This window comes from Heloderma suspectum, chromosome 2, assembly GCF_057233095.1.
Source record: "Heloderma suspectum isolate Gila_16-S chromosome 2, 16-S_ref, whole genome shotgun sequence".
Lineage (NCBI taxonomy): Eukaryota > Metazoa > Chordata > Lepidosauria > Squamata > Helodermatidae > Heloderma > Heloderma suspectum.
In genome coordinates this window covers 188,433,028-188,444,216 of record NC_139459.1, presented here as the reverse complement: position 1 = coordinate 188,444,216, position 11,189 = coordinate 188,433,028, and the positions used below count along the sequence as shown (strand labels likewise).

The following is an 11,189-nucleotide window of genomic DNA, read 5'->3' as shown; positions in this document are numbered from 1 at the left end:
GCGTTACGGTACCCCCTGTTAGGGTGCTGGAGAGAGATGGTCCTCACTTAGGACGGAGCCCTGGACTGCAAGGAGGTCCAGTCAGTCAGTCCTAAAGGAAATCAACCCTGAGTGCTCACTGGAAGGACAGATACTGAAGCTGAAGCTCAAATATTCTGGCCACCTAATGCGAAGAGAAAACTCCCTGGAAAAGACCCTGATGCTGGGAAAGACTGAAGGCAAAAGGAGAAGGGGACGGCAGAGGATGAGATGGCTAGATAGCATCACCGATGCAATGAATGTGGACTTGAGCACGCTCCGGGAGAGAGCGCAGGACAGGAAGGCCTGGCGTGCTATGGTCCATGGGGTCACGAAGAGTCGGACACGACTGAACAACAACAACAACTACTGTGAGGGAGGAGAGAGAAGCCAAGTGTGTTGCCATTTCCACCTCTGCAGGGTTATTTCTTTATCAGTGTTGTGACAGGCAGACATCCAGCAGGTGGAGAGGAGATGCGCCACCTGTTGGTTTTCTGCCCGGCATGCCGCTATTAAAAGTACATTGCCCCCTTCAAGGAAGAATGACACGGTACAGCAATTCTAGAGAAAAGAAATAGAAGCTTGTGCCTCCCACTTTAGAGCAAGAGGGAAGTTAAGCAGTTTGTCAGATCAAAAAGCTTCAAACTGTTTTATCTGTTGAATGTGTTAATTTCTTATAATTAGATGTCTTGCAGCTTTCTGAATTGCTTAGATGGGTTAAAGGCACATATGTTTCAACTTCCTACTCTGCTCCTTAGTTCTTGGTGGTGGCTATTATATAACTGCTCCTAAAGGAAATCAACCCTGAGTGCTCATTGGAAGGACAGATACTGAAGCTCAAATATTTTGGCCAGCTAATGCGAAGAGAAAACTCCCTGGAAAAGTCCCTGATGCTGGGAAAGATTGAAGGCAAAAGGAGAAGGGGACGGCAGAGGATGAGATGGCTAGATAGCATCACCGATGCAATGAATGTGGACTTGAGCACGCTCCGGGAGAGAGCGCAGGACAGGAAGGCCTGGCGTGCTATGGTCCATGGGGTCACGAAGAGTCGGACACGACTGAACAACAACAACAACTACTGTGAGGGAGGAGAGAGAAGCCAAGTGTGTTGCCATTTCCACCTCTGCAGGGTTATTTCTTTATCAGTGTTGTGACAGGCAGACATCCAGCAGGTGGAGAGGAGATGCGCCACCTGTTGGTTTTCTGCCCGGCATGCCGCTATTAAAAGTACATTGCCCCCTTCAAGGAAGAATGACACGGTACAGCAATTCTAGAGAAAAGAAATAGAAGCTTGTGCCTCCCACTTTAGAGCAAGAGGGAAGTTAAGCAGTTTGTCAGATCAAAAAGCTTCAAACTGTTTTATCTGTTGAATGTGTTAATTTCTTATAATTAGATGTCTTGCAGCTTTCTGAATTGCTTAGATGGGTTAAAGGCACATATGTTTCAACTTCCTACTCTGCTCCTTAGTTCTTGGTGGTGGCTATTATATAACTGCTCCTAAAGGAAATCAACCCTGAGTGCTCATTGGAAGGACAGATACTGAAGCTCAAATATTTTGGCCAGCTAATGCGAAGAGAAAACTCCCTGGAAAAGTCCCTGATGCTGGGAAAGATTGAAGGCAAAAGGAGAAGGGGACGGCAGAGGATGAGATGGCTAGATAGCATCACCGATACAATGAATGTGGACTTGAGCACGCTCTGGGAGAGAGCGCAGGACAGGAAGGCCTGGCGTGCTATGGTCCATGGGGTCACGAAGAGTCGGACACGACTGAACAACAACAACAATTCTATAACTGCAGCTCAGATGTTGTATTTCATGGTTCCAATTTTTGAGCACCGCCCAGAGAGCTTCAGCTATTGTGCGGTATAGAAATGAAATAAATAAATAAATATAAAATAATGCATAGCCCTATCCTTTAAATAATGTCCAACTTAAAACAACAAAAACCGTAGTTAGCTTCATGGATGGAAGGTGCATAACATCTGATAATCTTATTACCCCTTCTCAAAAGTTTAGAAGTTCTCTGAGCCCTAAACTAGGATAATTAATGTGCAAAAGTAGAATATGCTCAGAACAAGCATTTCAATATTTAAAAATACTTTTAATGTGCTTTATGCATCTCATGAGTTTTGAGAAAGCTGACTCATGGATTTTGGCTCTTCAAGAACTTTTGTTTAGGTGACCAGCTCATTCCTCTGCCCCTGTAGAGTAGTTCAAGTTCATAATCATGTGACTAGGGTGGCCAGATGCAAAAGCAGATACGGCTTCTGCTGCACCTTTAATGGTTCGGTAGAGGATAATTTTAAGAGTAAGAGTCCTGCCCTCTTTTGCATCTGGCCACCTGAATGTGATTTTCTCTCGCAATTTGACTGCATGTAGTGGAGACTGATAATTTTATATGAAATAAAGTATTTTCCCATTGAGAGGGGAAGCTAGTGAGGGGAATTTAGATCAGGGAAATGATATATAGGGAAAGGCCAGTACTCCAATTTTAGAACATCATTCACCACCCAGAACTGTTTTAAGGTTAAATATTAAGAACGTTGAGGCTTGGATCCAGAATCTGCCTTCTGTGAGAGAAAGGAACCTTTCATGAGAGAAGGGCTTTACTCACAGAAGTTTCCTGTTCCCATTCAGCAGGGTCTCTGACTCTATGCAGCATTTTTAGGGGACTTGAAGGGCTGCTGTGGCAAGAAGGAGGCAGGGGAAATCAACTTTTGACAGCACAGTTGATCCACCTTATTCAACCCTTTCAGAGCTAACCATGAATGTCCTGTCCCTCATCCATTTTGGCCCTTCAACGTGCCTGTCTTAAGGGCACTGTTTATTGCTGAGCTTGGCAACAAACTATCTCTTTTTCAAATGGAGCTTCGGAACACTGAGAATAAAATGATATGGAGCAGTAGCTTCCTTTCAGATGGTAGATGGTAGTTCCAGTGCCTGCCTGGGAGCATTTGTTCCCTTTTCTTCTCTTGAAATGTAACAGTATCTCCATTATAATCTGTTATGCTAGCTCCTCCTGGTTTACAGCTTCTTTTATTAGCCAACCAAGCATTTGCAGCCACAGTAGACGGTAAAAAGGAATATGCTGGATCTCCAGAGACCATTAGCCTTCACATCCCACACTTGCTTTTCATTATTGTATTCAATAAAAAAAATGGTGTACTACAAGTTAAATTGTTATTTTAATGTGCTTCGCTTTCATTTTTGCTTTGTTTATCGTTGTTAAGCCACTCTAAGTGGTCCATGGCAGAAGAGTGTGGTATAAATAATAAACTAGTGCTGTTATGTTCTACATTTTTGGACCATTCTCATTCAATTTGATAGAAAATAAATTGCTTTAGAAAAGAAATTCAAAGGAGAAGAACATTTTGGAGAAATAGTCATTGGTTGGGCTTGGGGTGGCTGAGGAGTGTGCGTGAGTGCCCTGTCCACTGTACAATCATCTCTCCTGCAGCCTGTAACACCGTCAGCTTCCAGTACTACAGTTAAAGCCCAGGGGGAGACATCATATGGCAAATCCTCCCATAAGCTTTTTTTGTTTTGTTTTTCAGGTTAGGAAGTATAGGCAGCTTGGGAGACTGCAGGGCAATAGAGAGATGTGTAACCGAAAGAACAAACAGCACCCTCAACCACCTTGCAACCATGAGGTAAGCTCAGAAAAAGAAGCTGTGCTACAACGCCTGCCAGTGGTGAACCCTATGTGTGAGAAACTTGGAGAATTTCTCCTCCCCTTGGAGAAATTCAGTGAAATTATCCTTCCAATTTATTTGCCCACAAATAGGATGGGGAATTTCAAGAGGCCATTTGCACACAGTTCTGTAATAAGCGGATTGACTGACTGATACATTGCGGTGGTAGTTGGAAATATTAGAGATAACCCAATCTTGCTGCTTTAGAGATTTCACCAGTCTTATATGCTTCTGAGGGCCAATTTGGAAAATGTAGTTAAAGAAAGCCCTTTCATAGGGATGCTAAGTCAAGATAGTGAGAGGTCCATAGAATGGAAAAGGCCACCAACTCTGGCTTCTCCCATCACTGCAGTATTGTGGTGGGAAAAACAGCACGTGGCAAAATTCTTCCTCCTCTGCAACTCTCAAAACTACAAGGGCCCTCTTGGGTTCTACAGCTGGCAAGCCCCTCCTTTCAAACTATGCTGTTGCAGACAGTGCTTTTGCAAGTCACGATGAGCCTAGAAGAATGGCATTGTAGTAAGACAAATTGATGAACAGGTAAACATGGAAGGATAGAAAAGTATATCAGCCTGAGAGGCAATGTAGGAAAATTGCCAAGTGTCTGTGATGGGGTCACCTAAAAAGTTGAGGCTAGGCAGGGGAGAGTGTGAGCAGGTATGGTGAGGTGTAGAGTGCTGATATATGATACGTTGTAGCAATGGCACATTTTTAAAATTCAAAACTGTTCTTTTTCAGAAGGTTGCCAAGGGAAGTAGGAATAGAGGGCTTTTTCTCCCTCTTTTAACTTACTGCACTGATGCTGTAACACCTAGGAATGGGGGGGGGGGAGCTCAGAAAAGGGCTAGTGCCTAAATATTTGATACTTTCTAAGAGTAGAAATGCTTTTTTCAGCCCTTCAGAGGTACCAAAAATAATGTGGAAACCAAACATTCCAGAATTAAATAATAGTAACAACATGATTCCCAATTTTCTATTTTCTTTAAATAATTTCAGATATATTAATGCTCTAATAAGGAAAGCCATAATCAGTCATTTAAAAAGGAATGAAATTCACTGCACTGAAGACACAGGGACGGATCCAAACTTAGAGCCAAAATGGACATTACTTTAAATATGTGTCTTTTTTCCACTAGAGTAGGCACAAGGCCCCAGATCCAGATTGGAGCCCTAGGATAGGGGGTGGTGTAGGGGGGCTTTTAAGATCCAGATCAATTGGCCTGCACCTACTCTAGAGTAAAAAACAAAAAATACATAGCTGATAGATACAGATTTAAAATAGTGTCAGCTTGGTCTTTAGTCAGATGTAAAGTAGACTTAGGGCACAATCCTATGGCTGCTAGACAACATCTAGATGGCCATAGGATTTTTGCTCCCTTACTGAAATGGGACTTAGGGTGACATCCTATGCATGTTTAGACAGAAAAAAGTCCTACAACTCCCAGCATTCCCCAACCAGCTATGGGAGATGATAGACTTCTTTCTGTCTAAGCATGTATAGGATGGCATCCTTGGTCACATCCAAATACCACAGTTGAATGAATTATTAATTAGTATTATAGGCATCATCTTCTTTTACTGTTTGAAGAATACAAATGGCCAGGAGAGGGAGCAGTTTGAAATAATATAGGAACAGGAATTTTAAAATGTATGAATTGTATTCCAGCGTCTAGGAGCAGTGTGCCTCATAGCTATCTCATTGGAAAGAAGAATTCCATGCAGCAAAAACTCTGAAAATGTGTTCATGACTGGTGTCAAAAATGGCTATATGCCAACAGATCCTGTAATTTTAATGCATGCAAAGTGATATGCCATATTGGGTCAGTGGGATGGATCCAGGATTTGCTTTCCATGAGAGGAAGGGCCCTTCTGTGAGAGGAGGGGTTCCACTCACAGGAGGCCCTCTGCACAATTTGTGGGAATACAGCCTCCCTCCTACACTACAGTTCACCCCGTTCAGCAGGATCTCCTGACTCTCTGTGTAGTATGTTCAGGGGGTCTGGAAGGGGTGCCATATGAAGGAGGGGGCAGAGAAGTCCATATCCGCCAGTGCAGTTGATCCAGTTTAAAACTGGACCCAACCCAATATCTGGAGTAATGGGTATATTTAATCATGAATAACAATGTTGGAACCACAGAATCCTTAACATAGGAAGAGCCGTTATGGATCAGACCAAAGGGCTATGTAGTCCAGCATTCCGTTCCCACAGTGGCAAACCAGATGTCTATGGGAAGGAAGACAGGAGTGTGATAGCACCCTCCTGCTCGTGTTCCTCAGCAACTGGTAAAAAGACGCATACTGCCTCTGATACTGGAGGTAATACATAGCCATCATGGCTAATAGCCATTTCTCCATTTGTAAAGACATGCTGACAGTCAGACCTGCCTGGAAGTGTTATCCTTTTGACCACTTCACATGTTACATAGGCCACAGTACAAGATAATCGATTTTCTTAAACACACATAATTCTCTGTTAGATTGTGGCCGTTTGAGGTGTATGTGCCTAAAATCTAAAATGTTTTGAGAAGGGACATGCCATACTAAGTTAATTTAGTTAGACTGATTTGAGTTGTAGAGGATTTTTTTTTTTAACATGACAAAATAATTTTATTGCACATTTAAAAGATCCTACATGTACACATTTTGTGCAACAGTGTTCTTCTTTAGGGGAATTATTAAAACAATAAAACATTCTTATATTCTTTGAACAATGCTTTAATATAAATCATACATAGTTCTATCCTTCACATTCCATTTCTTTTAGTGTACAATAATAACACCTTTATTCCATCTCTCTCCTCATTTAGATTAACTTTTTAAAGATGAATTCAGCAAGTTAGGTTAGTGGCAGGTAAGCTGGTAACAGGAAATGAAATACAATTTGTAACAATGTGCACAATTTTGTCCAGCAGATGTCAGCATCCTCTCAAAGATATTTATCGAAGTATAATTCACTTTATTTACACAAATACATTTCTCAGTTACGGACACTTTATGTAATTCTCCTTGTGTCCTAACTAACTGTATAATCAAAAGATTATGGTTTTGGAACTTCAGGTTCTCAGTGAAAGACCAAGGTGAGGCTTTTATCACACCGTTGCCCTGCCTCATTCACAGAATATTATGGAGGTCTAGACGTTGTTGTCTTCTGCTCATAACCCTTGCATGTTTTCCCACCGTCCTTCTTTTTTCTTACTTCTGTAAAGGAGAAAACGATGGAACAGCTGTACAATACCTTCTAATTGGTAGCTCTAGAAGCCTCTGTCTAGAAGCACCCCAAGGCTGCACATTTACTAGCATGACCACTGCTGGCATCTAGCAAAGCCAGGCAACTGTCAGAGCCTATGAGTGGTTGAAGTGCCCATCAAGCTGAGCTCCAGACCCAAAATGTTCTCTAATCTTACTTCCTTGCTGCTGTTTCATTGGCCCGGTTCGCACGATCACTGTGGCTTGTTAACCACCTTGCACATGCTGGTTTTGTGTTGCCTGATGCACAGAAATCCCCTCGCCAAGTGCAGCTTCTCATGTCGTCCAAATCTGGTGAGGATGGCTTGGCAAGGTGGTTAACAAACCACCCAGAACCCATGGCCTGTTGTAGGGTTGTGGGGTGGTTTGTTAACCACCCCAACAAGCCACCCTTACCAGGTTCGGGCAACATGAGAAGTCGCAGTAGGGGGCTTAAAATGGCAATCTGGTGGACTGCCAATGATCGTGCAAACCAGGACCTTGTCTAAAACATCAGCAGAAAAGAGAGATTTGGATTATAAATTGCAGAAGTGAATGACTGTTGCACTCTTGCTGAGGGAAGAATGGGTCTTTTGCTCCAGAAGAGTAAGTTCATTAGAGGGTTTTCAAAAATCTGGAACTGGCCTTACTAGTGAGTAGGTCCCATTGAACTCAATGGGGCTTCTGAGAGAACATGCTTGGGATTCCGCTAGACCTAGCCAAGCCCCGCACCTCCTCCCAAAGTTTAGAAACAGAAAATACATATTAAATTCCTTGGGGAAAAAAGGAGGGGAGAAGGGCAGAAATACAAGTACAACATGCACATTTATAATATTCTATACAAGTGGATATGAAATGGAAATTATCTCTTTATGTCATGGTATGTTCCCTGATGATTGAGACATGGCCCTGATTCATACTTTTAAAAATCCCACACACAAAGTGGCCCACACTATTTCTCTACTGCAAAGGAAGGGAGAGAAACTGCATGAGCAGAGCCTCCTGTGGATGGAGGATCTGTAGGGATGCCCTCATATGTTAATCTCCCACAAGGTTGTGGCATGAGGGCTCTTCTACATGGAGCACAATACGCAGATCTAATGCTGAAGACATCTGGAATGGAAAAAAACACAATAGGCTCTAAATGGTGACCTGTGCACTCCCCCCTCCCCCTATTAGAACAATTAATTTGCTAAAGCTGGCAGCATCCAGAATGAAGATGGGAATGGGAAGAATGGATATGTCACAAAGGAAGAGATGGAGGCAAGGCTTCCTAAATTACATTGCTCTCTGAATGTTCACAATTCACTGACAAGCCTATTGTTCTCGGAAATCTGTGAAATTAAAACAAAAAAAATTAAAGTAGACTAAATGGAGCTAGGAAGGTTTGAGAAAAGGTTGTAAACCTTGCTGTCATATTTAATTACACACTGCTCTCCTGCTTTATTATGAGAGAAAGAGCACAGCATGGCTGGAGTAAAATATAAAACAGGGGCATAGAAATGTGACGATGAGAAAAACATCTTAGGTAGATAATACTTACTATTAATATTGCAGTGGAATCCAGAAATCTCTCCCCCCCCCACCCTAACAATGCATGAAAAGAGACTTAAAAAGAGCCTCCGTGGAGGGAAAAAAGAAAAGAAATGTTATATATGAGATGGAATGGCTAATTGAATTTTACCTTCAGGACTAAGGTTTGTGAAGGTGAGTAGCAGGACCTTTTTTGGGGTGGTGCCAGAGATTGCCCAAGACATTTTGGTGCCTGAGGCAGAAAATCCAAATGGTGCCCCCGTCATTAATAATCACCATCATCATCTAAACTCAGCAATTCACTGTTCTTTATTGATCCGTCAAAATCTGCCACCTGAGGTGGACTACCTCATTCTGCCCAATGGTAGGGCTGGTCCTAGATGGTGCATCCCTGCTGAACTCGTCTAAAGATGTTTGCGCTGGTTCCAGCTTCCTTGTCGCACTTGCAAAATGGACCTTCCGTGTTCTTTCTTCCTCACTGAACCCACCAATTTGGCCTTCCAGATCTCCTCCAGAGAGTTGGGGGACACTCTTGAGGTTTGGAGGGCATGTGAGGGGCTGCAGGGAGGAGGAGAAGACACTGAAGTCTCGGAATGGGCACAACAAGGAAGCTGGATTCTACCTGTTTGTATGGCCAGCTTATTGAGTGAATTTAAGAAGCAGGTCAAAAATGTCCTCATTTGGGAAGGTGTTTGGTTGACTGGTCTTATTGCTGTTACAGCTTCCCTGCTATTGTGTGTGTTTGCATGTGTGTGTAACTTTTACTCTTTTAATATTTGATCGGTTTTATTTATTTTTTTTAATAATGTATTTTAGTGGGATTTGGCTAATTTGAAAGCCGATTTTTTTGCTGGTAGAATATGAAGTAGAGACTAATTAAAAACAAAACAAAACTGAGCACTCACTGTGATCATAGTAGAAAATGGGAGGGCCTAAATGGTCTGCCAGTATTGTTTGTAGCTTGCTGATTAGCAGTGCTGTCCTCTGCTGAATGCAAGAGCAATACCAATACTGGTAGTTCACTACTCAGTCCAACAGCCCAGTCTCAGCAAAGTATTTGCTGCTAAACAATGATGTGGTAAATCAGCGTGACGCTGGTGGGATGCATCTTGATTTCAAGAATCCTGAAATTAAAAACAAGAAAATTGTTCTTCAAACAGTGAAAAATAAGATATTGGGTTTTTTTTAAAAGAAGAACCTCTGCATGGAGCTGAGTGTACATGATGGATTAGATTGTATTGCAATGGATTCATTAATTCTGCAAGCCACATGGCAGGTGTGCTCAGCTGAGTGCATGTGTGAGGAAATCACAGTAATTATTCTGTTACTCCCTTGTTTACACATATGAAATACCTTTGCCATATACAACATATTTGGGACCAGGGGTTGGCAATTTTGCTAATGGTTAAGTAACGGGCATAGTTAGGCTGGTTGCATGCACCTCAAGCCAGGCTTCGTTCCCATCCTGCAAAAATATAATTAGTTTTCCTCAATCCATGAACTTAGGGTGTCTCTACATTAAAGGAAATTCTGCAGCCTTACCGGGGTATTTTGCTTCCATTCCCTCGGCACAATGGGGGTGTTCTCTTTTCACAAGGCAGAAGTGAAAACACCATTTCCTGGGGACCGTACTGGGCTTCCCATTGTTTGTAATGGAACTGCGCCATCTAGTGTCTGCCAAAAACCCAGGTTCTTTAAACTTTCAGCTTATGGGGGGTGGGGGGGCTTGTGCAATTATCGGGGAAAGGATGGGAGACATCCTGGAGGTTGATAACATCATGTAATGGACCTGCAGACTTCCATGAGTGGCCAGTCACAAGTGCGCAATAAATGCCTTGTGTAAAAACAGCCTTAATAGAAAAATTTGACTACTGGCACTGTGACTGAATGCATATCCCCCATACACACACACACCTCCAGCCACTTAGTATTGTTGTTATAGTTGTTTCTGTTACACTTATATCTTGCCTTTTGTCTTCTTGCAAGGAGCCCAAGGTGAGCCCTGCTCCTCCTCCTCTCCACTTTATCCTCACAACAACCTTGTGGGGTAGGTTAGGCTGAGAGTCAGTGACTGGCCCAAAATCACCCAGTTAGCTTCATGGCAATGTGGGGACTAGACCCCAGATCTCCTGTGTCCCAGTCCAACTCTGTAACCACTGCACCACACTGGCTCTTGCCAGCCTGGTGCAAAGAGAGTGGTGTCTCCTCAGCAGGGGTGCAAACAAAGAACCTTCTCTTTCAGTCAGCAGGGTGCAAGCAAAGCACCATTTTGTTCAACAAACTGCAAACAAATACTTTTCCACCAACAATTTAGATGGTACAACTGAAATTACAATGCAAGCACAAAGCACTCAGGGACATGAATGGACACACACATTAAAACAAGAGCATGAATCAGCCAAAGTTCAGCACAGTTAAATCCCATTGATTTTAATGGGAGAATTAAGCACATGATTAACTCTCCCTGAAAACTCTGCCTGTGAAAAGGGCATGATCCAGCCAATCTGCTGCTACTCACATGTTTTGCCCAGCTCTGTTTAGGAGTCTCCTACACAAGCTCAGTGCAGTCTTAAAGTAATGGCTTAGGGATTGGGGACATTGCACCTGTACTAGCTCAGAGACACTTCATTTTTTCCCACAGTCCTGAACATTCGCTACAGTTATTGGCCAGTTTCATCACTTCTTCTTGCACTTAACACGGTTTTATTAAAAACTTAGAT

The 11,189-nt window shown here is 42.7% G+C and overlaps 1 protein-coding gene across 13 annotated transcripts in view; it reads left to right on the top strand.

Moving 5' to 3' along the window:
* Positions 1-11,189, top strand: part of SLC11A2 (solute carrier family 11 member 2) — a 149,593-nt gene that overhangs the window by 95,213 nt on the left and 43,191 nt on the right. For all 13 annotated transcript variants that reach the window (XR_014788118.1, XR_014788115.1, XR_014788113.1 and 10 more), the window contains one exon: positions 3,573-3,668. The gene's annotated coding sequence lies outside the window, so the exon portion shown is untranslated. The remainder of the gene's footprint in view (positions 1-3,572; positions 3,669-11,189) is intronic.